Raw genomic sequence first — 13,385 nt, 5'->3', positions numbered from 1 at the left:
TGCTCTCTCAAAAATAAATTTAAAAACATTAAAAAATTTTTCAAAATATTTTTTTAAATAAAGAGGGCAAACTTACTAAATCTTAAGAAGAAATAGAAAACCCTATATAGTCCTAAAACCATTCAAAAATGAAATCAACACTTTAAAACACTGCCCACCACACCCCCTTCCCCAGCCTCCAATTCAAGACACAACTACACAGGTCCGGAAAGTTTTTCAGGCAAGTTCTTCCAAAGCAGAAAGCAGAGAAGAGAGATATCAAGTGTGTGTATGTGAATTTAGCTAGGGTGAGTAGAGAAGGCCTCTCTGATAAAGCGACATATGAGCAGAGACCCGAGAAGTAAGGAAGCCAGCGATGTAGATAAATGAAAATTTCAGACAGAAGGAACAGTAAGTACAAAGGCCCTGGAGCAGGAACATTTTGGGAGTGTTTAAAAAAGCAAGAGGCCAGCTGTCGGCACAGAGCCCGACGTGGGGCTCGAACCCACAAACCATGAGATCATGACTTGAGCCAAAGTCAGATGCTTACCGACTGAGCCACCCAGGTGTCCCCAAAATAAATAAACTCGTTTAAAAAAGTATTAAGCCTTGTTATAAAAGCAAGAAAGGTGGTCTATTATTAGTAAGTCTTTATGTCAATCTGATCTCACAAAGATCCATTCTGAAAATCTGTCAAAGTCCATCTCTGGGTTTTTCCCCCTCATTTGCCTGACGCCCAATTTTTTTTTTTTTCCAGCTACTTAAGGCTACACCAGGTGTACTACTCAGGTGCATTTGTATGTGTAATATGGTGTGCACAACTTTAGAGAGGCCACACCTAAGTGAGGTCCCTGACAAACCAAGGCTGGGCTTTGGTAGTTGTGTCAACAGGCATAAGCTACCCATATCTATTACTGCCTTGGTGTTCCTTAGAACTCCATCCTGGAAAATGCTGACCCTCGATGAGAATGATGAATTAAAACTTCATTAGGCTCACTGAAATTTCAATTAGCAGAGGATGTTCTTTTCTAGATCATTTATGTCATAAACTAGTTAACCAAAAGCTGCTCTATGGGACATTCATACAAAATAATGTTTTTTTAAGACACCAATTAAATAGCACAAGCGCAAGTGCCCTCCAAAAGAAAGAAAACAAGCAGCCTCTCGCTGATCACCATTTGGCTCTCCTACTGGGAAGTGGGGTCCAAATAGACCAATGCCTAAGATTTTGTCAGTCTCTGAGAGAGGGAGGGAAAGAGAGAGAGAGAGAGAGAACACAAATTTCAAATTTCTCCTGTCAATATAAGAATTGTCTGTGCCTCTGACACCTCCCCAAGACCTTCTCTCTACCAAAAAGAAAAAAGATTTTTTTTAGTTTATTTATTTCAAGAGAGAGACAGAGAGTACATGAGCGCATGAGCAGGGGAGGGACAAAAGAGAGTGAGTGAGCACCTGACTCCAGGCTAGACATGGGGCTCGATCCCAGGACTGCGAGATCATGACCTGAGCGGATATCAAGAGTTGGACACTTAACGGACTGAGCCACCCAGGGGCCCCAAATCACACTTTTAATGTCACAAATACATCCATATCAAGAAGGAATACAAAGGTGCAAACTCTAGGGTGTGAGATAAGAATTTACTTCCAGGGGCGCCTGGGTGGCTCAGTCGGTCAAGCATCCGACTTCGGCTCACGTCATGATCTCGTGGTTTGTGAGTTTGAGCCCCGCGTCGGGCTCTGTGCTGACAGCTCTGAGCCTGGACCCTGCTTTGGATTCTGTGTCTCCCTCTCTGTCTGCCCCTCTGCCGCTTGTGCTCTCTTTCTCTGTCTCTCCCAAAAATGAATAAACATTAAAAAAAAAAAACAAAAAAAGAATTTACATCCAAAGTGTAAGCAGCACAGTAAGGCAGCTTACTGTGATCCAAAATGGATCCAAAGATTTAGATCCAAAGAAATGGACCGGGTCTTTTGTGCTGCAATAGTTTAAAGTTTAGAATGACAAGAAAAGGCTTTGTGAAAGAGGTAGGATTCCCCTTGACTTCTGTAGTACAAATCTGTTATGTTTGCCTGCCTAGCGGGCGGCCCTTTATTCTCAAAACCGTGCCTGGATTTTCTTTTTGGGCCCTATGCGACACCCATCCTCCACAAGTGGTTTAGGTAAGGCAGCCCACACCCCACACCTGGCTCCAGGGAGAGGCGTGCCATCCAGCCTTGGCCAGTTGGAGCTACTGTGACTAATGCAGGAGCAGGCACGTGCCCCAGTCTGAGCCCACGGGAGTCACCCCCGATGCCTGCTGCAGCTACTGGGAAAGAGCTGTGCCCCTGCAGGAAGCACTGCTAAGCTGGCGGGATATAAGCCTGCTGCAGTGGTGGGCATCCTTGCCACCATACAAAGACAGCCCCCCTGAAAAAAGCTGAGCCATGAAAGGAGAAAGATTCATTACTAAATTATTAAGGGACTACATCCAGCTTTTCCCATTATCTATTTCCACATGACAAATCATCCTAAAGTGTATTAGCTTATAACAACTACCGTTCAATTGCCCGTGACTTTGCGATTTGAGCAGGCCTCCATGGGGGCGTGGCTTTTCTCTGTTCCAGGTGACACTGGCTGGGGCTGGAGAGTCCAGGATGGCTTCACTCAGTCCAGGGGGTGGCTGGAATGCCTCAGGCTGGCCAGGTCTCTGTATTTGTTTTAAATGTTTGTCCATTTTATTTTGAGAGAGAGAGAGAGAGTGAATAGGGGAGGGGCAGAGAGAGAGGGAGAGAGCGAATCTCAAGCAGGCTTCAAGCTGTCGTCACAGAGCCCAACATGGGGCTCGATCTCACAAACTATGAGATCATGACCTGAGCCGAAATCAAGAGTCGAGCCTTAACTGACTGAGCCATCCAGGTGCCTCCTCTATATTCTTTTTTAATAAAATAATTTTGTATTTTATAGTCTCCTCTTTCCCAAGGCTCCCCTCTCTCCATCAGGGTAGCTGGACTTCTTTACATAGTTGCTGGCTTCCAAAAGAACAAAAACAAAAGCTGCCAAACCCCCTAAGGCCCAGCCCGGAACTGACAGGGTATCACTTCTGTCACACTGTGTTAGTAAAAAGGAGTCAAAAGTCCAGTCCAGACTCAAGAGGAGGAGAAACAGCATCTGCCTCTAGATAGGAATGGTGTGCACATACAGGGAGGGGAGAAATTGCAGGCTTCCATTATGCAGTCGAGCCATCACACCAGACATGGCTAGCCCCCCATATGAAGAAATGTATTGCTTTTTGGGGGGTAAGCCAGGTTTAAGAATCCTGACTAACATGGCATTAAATGCTGACTATGGGTAGAAAGAAGACAAGTAGAAGGGTAGCATTTCAAGAGGAGGCAACAACTATGGACAGCATGAATACAGCAGAGTAAGCAGAGAACTCCGGGGAGTGGGGGAGGGGGGGGCGGGGCACAGAGTTTTCTCAGGCTACTAGCTAAACAGCCTTCCTTGGTCAATCCATGCCAGATGACCCCCAGCGGACGATTATCTAACTATGTCTGTATTTCTCTTTTTAACACAAAAGTTACAGTATCTTACCATGTTATTTAAATATTTTTATGTGAGGCCTCCTGGACGGCTCAGTTGGTTAAGTGTCCCAACTACTGATTACGGCTCTGGTCGTGATCTCAAGGTTTGTGAGTTCAAGCCCTGCATCAGGCTCCACACTGACAGCACAGAGCATGATTGGGATTCTCTCTCTCCCTCCCTTTCTCTCTGCCCTTCCCCCACTCATGCGCATGCTCTCTCTCTCAAAATAAACTTTTTTAAAAATGTATTTCATGTGATAATATGTGATTCCACTAGATTATGGGTTACCTGAAGGACTAGGCCTCTTAGGTAAATGTGTATATTCCTGACGGTCCCTAACACAGCATCATGTATTCAATATATGTTGAATGTATTGTTGAATGATGGATGAACTCAACATTTACTAAATGCCTACTTATTTTCCAAGCACTGGGGCTTAAAAAACAATAAGACATAAGCAAAAGGTAACTCCTGCCCTCAAGGGGTTGGAATGAATAATATACAGGAATAAAATTTGTTGAATAATAAATATTACCGATTTTCAGATGCTGACTAGTTACTGAAGTTTGTGAATTCTCCAATGATTTATCGAGTGCTGTTGGTGTGACAGTCTCTGTCCATTCTTGGTGCTGGAAATAAAAAATGAATGAGACATGGTCCAGTCTTGAATCCATCCAGACAGGGAGGGACACATTAAAAAGAAAAGAAAACAAAACAAAACAAACAAGCAAACAACAATAAAGAAAGAACATTGTTATGGGTGTAAAGATAGCTATGTCTCAGGTTCAGCGGTGGGGCAAAAAAGGAAGTGGTTCCTCACGAACCTCACCTCCTTAGGTGTTACAGGCTTACATTACAGCAGGGAGAAGGAAATAGACAAAAAGAAAAGTCTGACTTTAAAAAGGGATAAAAATGTAAGCCTCTTACAAAGCAAAGGAAAATGTATTTCCTTTCATATTGCATTTTGATTTAATAGTACAAGCATGTGTTCCCTCTGGGAGAAACATTCATAAGACAAAAAGTGCAATAAGCTTTTTTATTTTTATTTTTTGAGGACTTAAGGAAAGAAAAGAATAAATTGGTATTTAAAAATTTATACAAGTAGCTTAAGGTGAATGTACAATCAATCATATATATATGTGTATGATATAAACATATATAAACAACCTCAATATAAATGAGGATCAAAGCTTCTAGGCTGATGCATTTCCAACTGGAAATGACCATTCTTCTTTTTTTTTTTTTTAAGATTTTATTTTTAAGTAATCTCTACACCCAGTGTGGGGCTCAAACTCACAACCCCAAGATCAAGAGTCGCATGCTCCACCGACTAAGCCAGCCAGACCCTCATGGAAATGACCACTGTTAATGTTTATATTTAATTTTTAACATAGGTTCTATATGACTATAAGAAAACAATCACTGCATTTATTTAGCATTAGCAACCATCTGGCAGAGAAGCCCGAAACTTCTAAAACCTTGATGAAAAATAGGGAAGCACAGGGGCACCTGGGTGGCTCAGTCGGTTAAGCAGCCAACTTCAGCTCAGGTCATGATCTCGCGGTCCATGAGTTTGAGCCCCGCGTCAGGCTCTGTGCTGACAGCTCAGAGCCTGGAGCCTGTTTCAGATTCTGTGTCTCCCTCTCTCTGACCCTCCCCCGTTCATGCTGTGTCTTTCTCTGTCTCAAAAATAAATAAATGTTAGGGGCGCCTGGGTGGCGCAGTCAGTTAAGCGTCCGACTTCAGCCAGGTCATGATCTTGCAGTCCGTGAGTTCGAGCCCCGCGTCGGGCTCTGGGTTGATGGCTCAGAGCCTGGAGCCTGTTTCCGATTCTGTGTCTCCCTCTCTCTCTGCCCCTCGCCCATTCATGCTCTGTCTCTCTCTGTCCCAAAAATAAATAAACGTTGAAAAAAAAAATTTTTTTTTTTAAATAAAATAAAAAAATAAATAAATGTTAAAAAAAAAAATAGGGAAGCACAAAGACTCAACTCAAGCTCTACAGGCTGGCAAACTTGTCTTCTAATATTCCTTTTTGCAAATGCAATAATTTCATGCTAGTCATTTCTCAGGAGCAATGAATTTTAAAGAAGATTTTACAGGAAATCCAGAAATTGGTCTCTAACACTGTCTTCCCTATAGACTTGAGGCTGCATTAAGAAGTCCAAAAAAATACATTTTACCATATCAAAATGAAACACTTTTGCTTTGTGTTTCTTGTTGAGAGGATGAAAAAGACAAGATACAGATGGGGAGAAAATATTTGCAAAACCACATATCCAACAGACTAGTTGGATCAGTATCTAGAATACGTAAAGAACTCTCAAGACTCGATAGTAAAAAAATACAAACAATCCAACTAAAAATGGACAAAAGACATGAAGAGACATCTCATCAAAGAAAAAATACAGATGGCAAATAAACACATAAAAGTTGTTCAGCATCATTAGCCATTAGGGAAATGCAAATGAAAACCACAAAATATCACTACACACCTATCAGAATGGTTAAAATATAGTGATAGCACTAAATGCTGGCAAGGACACAGAGAAATGCGATGATTCATATGATGATTCCTATAAAACTAAACATGCAGGGATGCCGGGCTGGCTTAGTCAGAAAAGCATGCGACTCTTGGTCTCTGGGTTGTGAGTTTAAGCCCCATGTTGGGTGTAGGGATTACTAAACTAAACTAAACTAAACATAAAGGGGCACCTGGTGGTTCAGTTGGTTAAGCTTCCAACTCACTCTTGATTTCAGCTCAGGTCTTGATCTTTCGGTTGAGAGTCCAAGCCTCACATTGGGCTCTACGCTGGGCATGGAGTCTACTTTCAAAAATAAAATAAGGGGCGCCTGGGTGGCTCAGTTGGTTGGGCGTCCGACTTCGGCTCAGGTCATGATCTCACAGTCCGTGGGTTCAAGCCCCGCATCGGGCTCTGTGCTGACAGCTAGGAGCCTGGAGCCTGTTTCAGATTCTGTGTCTCCCTCTCTCTCTCTGACCCTCCCCCATTCAAGCTCTGTCTCTCTCTGTCTCAAAAATAAACGTTAAAAAAAAAAAATTTTTTTTTAAATAAAAAAAATAAAAATGAAAAATAAAATAAAATAAAATAGAGGGGCCTGGGTGGCTCAGTCAGTTGAACATCCGACTTCGGCTCAGGTCATGAGTTCGAGTTCAGTTCGTGAGTTCGAGCCCCGCATCGGGCTCTGTGCTGACAGCTTAGAGCCTAGAGCCTGCTTCGAATTCTGTGTCTCCCTCTCTCTCTGGTCCTCCCCCTATGCTCTGTCTCTCTCTCTCTCTCCTTCAAAAATAAATGAAAACATTAAAAAAATTTTTTTAATACAATATAATACAATACAATACAATACAATACAATACAATACAATACAATACAATAAAATAAGGGCACTTGGGTGGCTCAGTCCGTTAAGTATCCAACTTCGACTCAGGTCATGATCTCATGGTCCATGAATTCAAGCCCCGCATCGGGCTCTGTGCTGACAGCTCAGAACCTAGGGCCTGCTTTGGATTCTGTGTCTCCCTTGCTCTCCGCCCCTCCCCCGCTTGCACTCTGTTTCTCTCTCTTTCTCTCTCAAAAATAATAAACATTAAAAGATAAAATAAAAATAAAAGTAAAGTAAACATGCAAATACCACATGACCCAGAAACTGCACCCTTTAGGCATTTATCCCAGATTGAAAAGAAAACGTATGCTCACACAAAAGCCAGCGCACGAAGATTCATGTTAGCTTTCTTCACAGAAGCCCAAAACTGGAACCAGCTCACATGTGCTTCAATACGTGAACAGACTGTGGGGCATCCATCTTACAGACTATGGCTCAACAGTAAAAAGGAACAAGCTACCGCTAGACAATGACTTGGGTGAGTATCAGGGCAATTATACTGAGTGAAAAAGCCAATCCCCAATTCCATTTATGTAGCAATCTTGAAATGACAAAACTACAGAAATGTTGAAGAAACTGGTGTTTGCCGAGAACGGGGAACGAGGTGGGGCGGGGAGGCCATCGCAGGAGGGGATGGACATGGCTATCAAAGAGTGGCATGAGGCAATGGAACGTGCTGTATCTAAATTGTGGTGGTGGACGGGGCCCACTCATGCAAAATAACTACAGAGAACTAAATGCACAAATGAATACAAGAGAAACTGGGGAAATCTGAATAAGATCACAGATTGTATCGATGTTAATATGATATTTCAATTACTATACAGGTTCTGCAAGATGCTGCCTTTGGGGAAACTAGGTAAGGGGTACGCGATCTCTTTCTGTATTACTCCTTATAGCTGCATGTGAATCTACAATAATCTCAAAATTAAAATTCTAATTAAAAATCTATTTTCAACTTAGGCGCAACTGTGATAACTTGCACGGGAAAAACTTTGGGTTTTGGAAGGGGGAACACTACAGCAGATAGGAGTGGGCGGTATAGGGATTTTTTCTCTGGAGAAATTGTCTACAGAACAGAGTTCTTCCAGGTCTGGCCCCTTGTGACATCGGAGGAGGGGCCAGCTGTTGAAACTGAAGGGAAAGGAGAGATGACAGGTGGTGCCATTATGCAGTGAGTCTATAAGGTTTTTGTTGAACAAACAACTGACAATTAAGTCCTGATTTGGTCAGAAGAATGTATTACAGTTCACAGATTTGGTTCAGGTTCATTACATACTGAGTTGTTTACTAAAAATTTACATTGGAAGTTGAGCAGAGAATTCCACAAATTTGTGGGCTTTGTTCTCTTGTGGGCTTCCCATATTGGTTTGAGCCTTTGTTTTCCCTTTTTTTATATTTACTTATTTATTTTGAAAGAGAGAGAGAGCGAGAGAGCATGAGCAGGGGGAGGGACAGAAAGAGAGGGAGAGAGAATCCCAAGCAGGCTCCACACTCAGCACAGAGCCTGACACGCGGCTGGATCTCACGAACCTTGAGATCATGACCTGAGCTGAAATCAAGAGTCAGACCCTAAACTGACTGAGCCACCCAGGGGCTGCTGAGCCTTTTTTTTCTATTATGTACACATGGATTAGAACTTAATGGGCTTTGTTATTTCTCTCCTTTTGATCCTACCGTTCACTACGAAAGGGTCTGACCACCTAATGACTGCACAGGACGCTGGGCTGCTTGCTACTGCATTTTCCCACGAGTCCACAACAAGGTCAGAAAACACCTTCTTTGGCACGAGGCACAGAGCGTTCCATTCAGTTAAGTCTTTTGCTGGAGCCGTGACGCTCAGAGTTCCTACTTCACTGGACCTCAGAGGAAGCGGTTCTCTGGAAATCTCTAGCTGACTCCATTCTACTCATGGCCGGCCCAGGAGAATTTTTTCATCAAGCACATCCTGAATCTGAAGGAAGAGCTAGCTACACCTCAGGAACACACTGTCCGTGAATTCACTCTGTGTTTTATCAGTTCACTTTGCAAGATAAGGATGGTGGGAGGTGAAACTGCCAGAGAAATCTGATGTGATGTCTAAAAAAACAGCCCGAGTCACAGTTCTATCAAAAGAGGAAGCTGCTTGCTGAAGCCTTCCTTGTGCACCCAGTCCACACTCACTTCTCCCTTCTTTGAATTCTGACAGTATCTGCTGCTTCTCTCACATAAACACCTAAGTATAAATGATCCTGCACTCTTACAGGGAGGCAGTATGGTGTGCTGGAAACCGACTGCCTGGATTCAAATCTTGGTGCCGCCACCTATCAGCTATAAAGCTTTGGTGCTCTCATTTGTAAGCTCAGGACAATAACGGAACCCACCTCGGGTCACTGCTGAGAATTAAAGGAGGTAGTAAGGTACAGCACTTCCAAGTAGGAGCTCAATGAATGTCTGCAAAAGACAGAACAAAACCTAAAACCTGTCTTCATGTGTTCTCTTTTCTTCCTTACCAGTGAGACTTCCAGGATTTATGCTGTTATCCTGGAGAAGGTGGCATACCAATTCCTTTCCTCATTGTCACAAATTTGGAAAATAGAACTAGAAAGAAAGTAGAAGCCTCTGGCTAAGCTCTGGGCCCTGACTCAGTTCCCTGCCCTCCCGCTTCTGCAGCCTCTGTGGCTACCACCTGGCTGGGCCAACTCTCAGGACCTAGAAAGACAAACTTCCTCCCTGTACACCCCTCTTCAATTCCCCTCACCCCCAAGGCGACTGTGCCCACGGTTTCTTTTTACTTGTCAACTGTGACCGTACAATTCTACTGTAGAAATTGACCCTAAAGAAATAATACAACACAGGAAACGTTTTACAGGCAAAGATTGTCCGTCACAGTGTTTTATCATTCTGAAAAGTCTGAAAAATAAATCTAAAGGACTGTTTATGAAACAACCGTTCAAGAAAATTAAGGGGCTGATTACACAAATTATGAGACATAAATACTGTACATATATTGCGAATTATACTTAGAATTTGTAATCGTACGGGGAAATGTTCATGCAGTGATGTTATACCCGCCCCCCCCCCACACACACACAAAAACAACCTGAGATTGACAAAAAGTATTATGATACTTGGTGCTGGCAATGATGTGGAGTAAGCAGGAACTCTCACACATTACAGGCGGAGCATAAACAGGTACATCCCCCCGGAAGCATGATTTGGCATTACTTCATAAAGTTGAAGCTAGGTGTGCCCTATGGCCCAGCCACTCCACTCTTAGTACCCTAGAATACACAAGTGGACCAGAACAAGGATGTTCCTAGGAGTAACAGTCCCCATCTGGAAACAACTCTATTGTCATCAACAGCAGAATGGATAAATACACTGTAGGACAGTTCATTTCCCAATTAACATCAGCAGCCTGTTGTCGAAAATCAAGTGCTCTGCATGAAAATGCTAGCCACAGCCCTTTTCCCGTTATCTTAATTCATTTTACAAAGTAGGATTTTTCTTTCATATGGAGGCAAAGCTGATCTGACAGAGCCTAACGAAATGCCTAAGATGAAGTATCACAAATGTTGACGCTTCCTGCCCCACCCTACCTCACCCCTCCAAACATTCGGGGCAAACGATGAAGAGAAGCAAAATGTTCTACTACTGCAGAATAAGAAAAATATCTTTATCCATATTTTTGTGTCTCCCTACAACATCTCTAGTATTCTGTACAGAGTCAGCAAGTGATAATAGCTGTTATTTATTTAGCCTGCTCGGTCTGTACCAGGAACTTTAAATATGCCGACTCTGAGTTACTGCCAAACCCCTTCCCCAACCTGGCCTCTATGATAGGAGGTGCTATAATTTTCCCATTTGACTGAGCAGCAATCAGAATCTCTGAATAGATGAAGTGATTTGACCAAGGGTACCTAAGCTAATAGATGGCAAAAGTGGAATCCAAATTCCAGGCTTACCTGACTCCAATACTCATTTACTAGGTATGTATCCTTGGATGACTTATTTAACCTTTACAGGCCTCATTTTCCTCCCCTGTAGAATGGGAATAATTGCACCCATTAAACAATAACTGTCTTGGGGCACCTGGGTGGCTTAGTCTGTTAAGCATCTGACTTTGGCTCAGGTCATGATCTCTTGGTTCGTGAGTTCGAGTCCCACATCGGGCTCTGTGCTGAAAGTGGAGAGCCTGCTTGAGATTCTCTCACCCTCTCTCTCTCTCTCTCTGTCCCTCCCACACTTGCTCTCTCTCAAAATAAATAATCTTTAAAAACAAAAACCAAACAAAAACAATAACAGTCTCTCTCTCTTAATCAAAGGCCAAAGCTGGCACTACGGAGAATATGAATGGGAAAGAACTTTAATGCATCTGGTAACTCCACTCACATAACATTTACCTGACATGACTTTCACCTGCCCCCACCCCCTGCTCCACCTTTCCCTGCTTCGCCCAAACAGTCTGATGAACATCCAGCATTCCTAATAACCCCATGAAGATGATCTCAATATTCTAAGCCTTTTGTTGCCTGTTCTCTTCCTGAAGAAACCAAACAGGGCTTTTTTAATTCAAAATTATATCATTATGACTTTATCCCCCATCTGAAGGCTCCTTGTAAGTCTTTTTTTTTTTTTATCATTTCCAAGCATTTCCAGATTTTCAGCTTTGCAGTTCAAGTTTCACAAAATGAGAAATCCATTCTCCTATCACTTTGGAAGTGAAGGTTACATTCTTGCAAGTATTTAGAAGTACTCACCATCCTAGCTGACACTTTCAAGAGGTACTTTTCTATTATTTCTCATTGCCTCACATCCCAGATCAGCTGTGGCTGATACACTCCCAGTTAGTATTTCTGACATTGCATTGATTTTTCCTTCCATTAGAAGGAATATCTTTCATGAAAGGAGAAAACTGTCATATCAGGAACAGGTATCGAATATAATCTCATGGTGTATACAGAGTACCCAGAAGGCAGGCACACCACTCACATACATGAGCATGCACTTAACACACATATATGCAGGAATTATCAGAAGTTACCAGGAACGGGGCACCTAGGTGGCTCAGTTGGTTCAGCATTGGACTCTTGATTTCGGCTCAGGTCACCATCTCACGGTTAATGAGTTTCAAGCCCCGCATCGGGCTCTGAGCTGGCAGCACAGAGCCTGCTTGGAATTCTCTATCTCTCCTTCTCTCTCTGCCCTTTCCCCTGCTCGCTCTCGCTTGCTCTCTCTCTCTCTCTCTCTCTCAAAATAAATAAATAAACATTAAAAAAAATTTTTTTAAGTTACCAGGAATGCAATAGGTTTTTCAAAATATTAGCAGGGTTTGGAGTTAAATATTCCTTTCAACAGCTAAAAGGGACTCTTGGAGGCAATAAGCCGGAAAACAAACAAATAAAAGATCTGGGAAGAAACCAAATAGCTTATAAAGCTCAATTTTGAATTTCTGCTCCACCCAAAGAGGCAGAAAATCCATAAATTTCACTGTAGCCTCCCAACACTCCTAACTGCAAAACTATTCTCTAGACAACACTCTACTGAGATGAGGCTTTTTCCCATTCTTGATTACTTCCATCTGATCTTTTTGCAAATGGAATTACATTTTCTTCAATCTAAAATATCAGGATGTTTTAGATATCATCAATTAGAATACAAATCATCAATTAGAATCTGCATTACTCATAAAACCTCAGCCTAGAGACACCTACTTAAATGACTGCACTTCAGGGGCACCTGGCTGGCTCAGTCGCTGGAGCATGTGACCCTTGATCTCAAGGTTGTGAGTTCGAGTACACTGGGTGTAGGGATTACGTAAAAATCTTGCGGTCTGGGTGGTTCAGTCAATTAAACATCCGACTCGTGCTTTCGGCTGCGGTCGTGACCTCATGGTCGTGAGACGGGGCCCAGAGTCCGGCTCTGCACCGGGCACGGAGACTGCTTGGGACTCTCTCTCCCTCTCTCTGTGCTCCTCCCCCACTGGCGTGCGTGACCGCTGGCACTCTTTCTGTCTCAAAATCAATCTTAAGGGGCGCCTGGCTGGCTCTGTCAGAGGAGCGTGTGACTCCTCATTTCAGGGTTGCAAGGTTGAGCCCCATGTTGTATGTACATATTACTTAAAATCCTTTAAAAAAAAATAATAAAATCAAGCTATTAAAAAAATGGCTGCACTATAGATATTTTCCTCATTTAGATATCAAAATTAATTATGTAATAAATGATCGTCTAAAGCTGCACTATCCAACACAGTAGACGCTAGCCACACGTAACCATGAGCACTTGAAATGTGCTTACTAGGACCGAGGAACTGAATTTTTTATTTTTAAGTAGGCTCCACACCCAACACGGGGCTTGAACTCATGACCCTGATGTCAAGGGTCACATGCTCAACCGAATGAGCCAGCCCGACAGTCTAATTTACATTAAATAAACTGTGTATATGCCGACCATTCTCTTTCCTATC

At 42.8% G+C, this 13,385-nt stretch overlaps 1 protein-coding gene across 5 annotated transcripts in view; it reads right to left on the bottom strand.

The window, feature by feature from the left end:
• Window positions 1-13,385, bottom strand: part of TMCC3 (transmembrane and coiled-coil domain family 3) — a 326,327-nt gene that overhangs the window by 117,999 nt on the left and 194,943 nt on the right. The window contains exon 1 of one of the 5 annotated variants that reach the window (XM_086712641.1): window positions 4,074-4,248. The exons of the other annotated variants lie outside the window; for them this stretch is intronic. The gene's annotated coding sequence lies outside the window, so the exon portion shown is untranslated. Of the gene's footprint in view, window positions 1-4,073; window positions 4,249-13,385 lie in introns of those variants that run through there. 5 annotated transcript variants of the gene reach the window in all.

The sequence above is a fragment of the Puma concolor genome, chromosome B4, assembly GCF_028749965.1.
Source record: "Puma concolor isolate L17-30 chromosome B4, mPumCon1.1.hap2, whole genome shotgun sequence".
In the NCBI taxonomy this organism is placed as follows: domain Eukaryota; kingdom Metazoa; phylum Chordata; class Mammalia; order Carnivora; family Felidae; genus Puma; species Puma concolor.
Note: the sequence above shows the minus strand (reverse complement) of the source record. Positions and strands in the feature narration are given on the sequence as shown.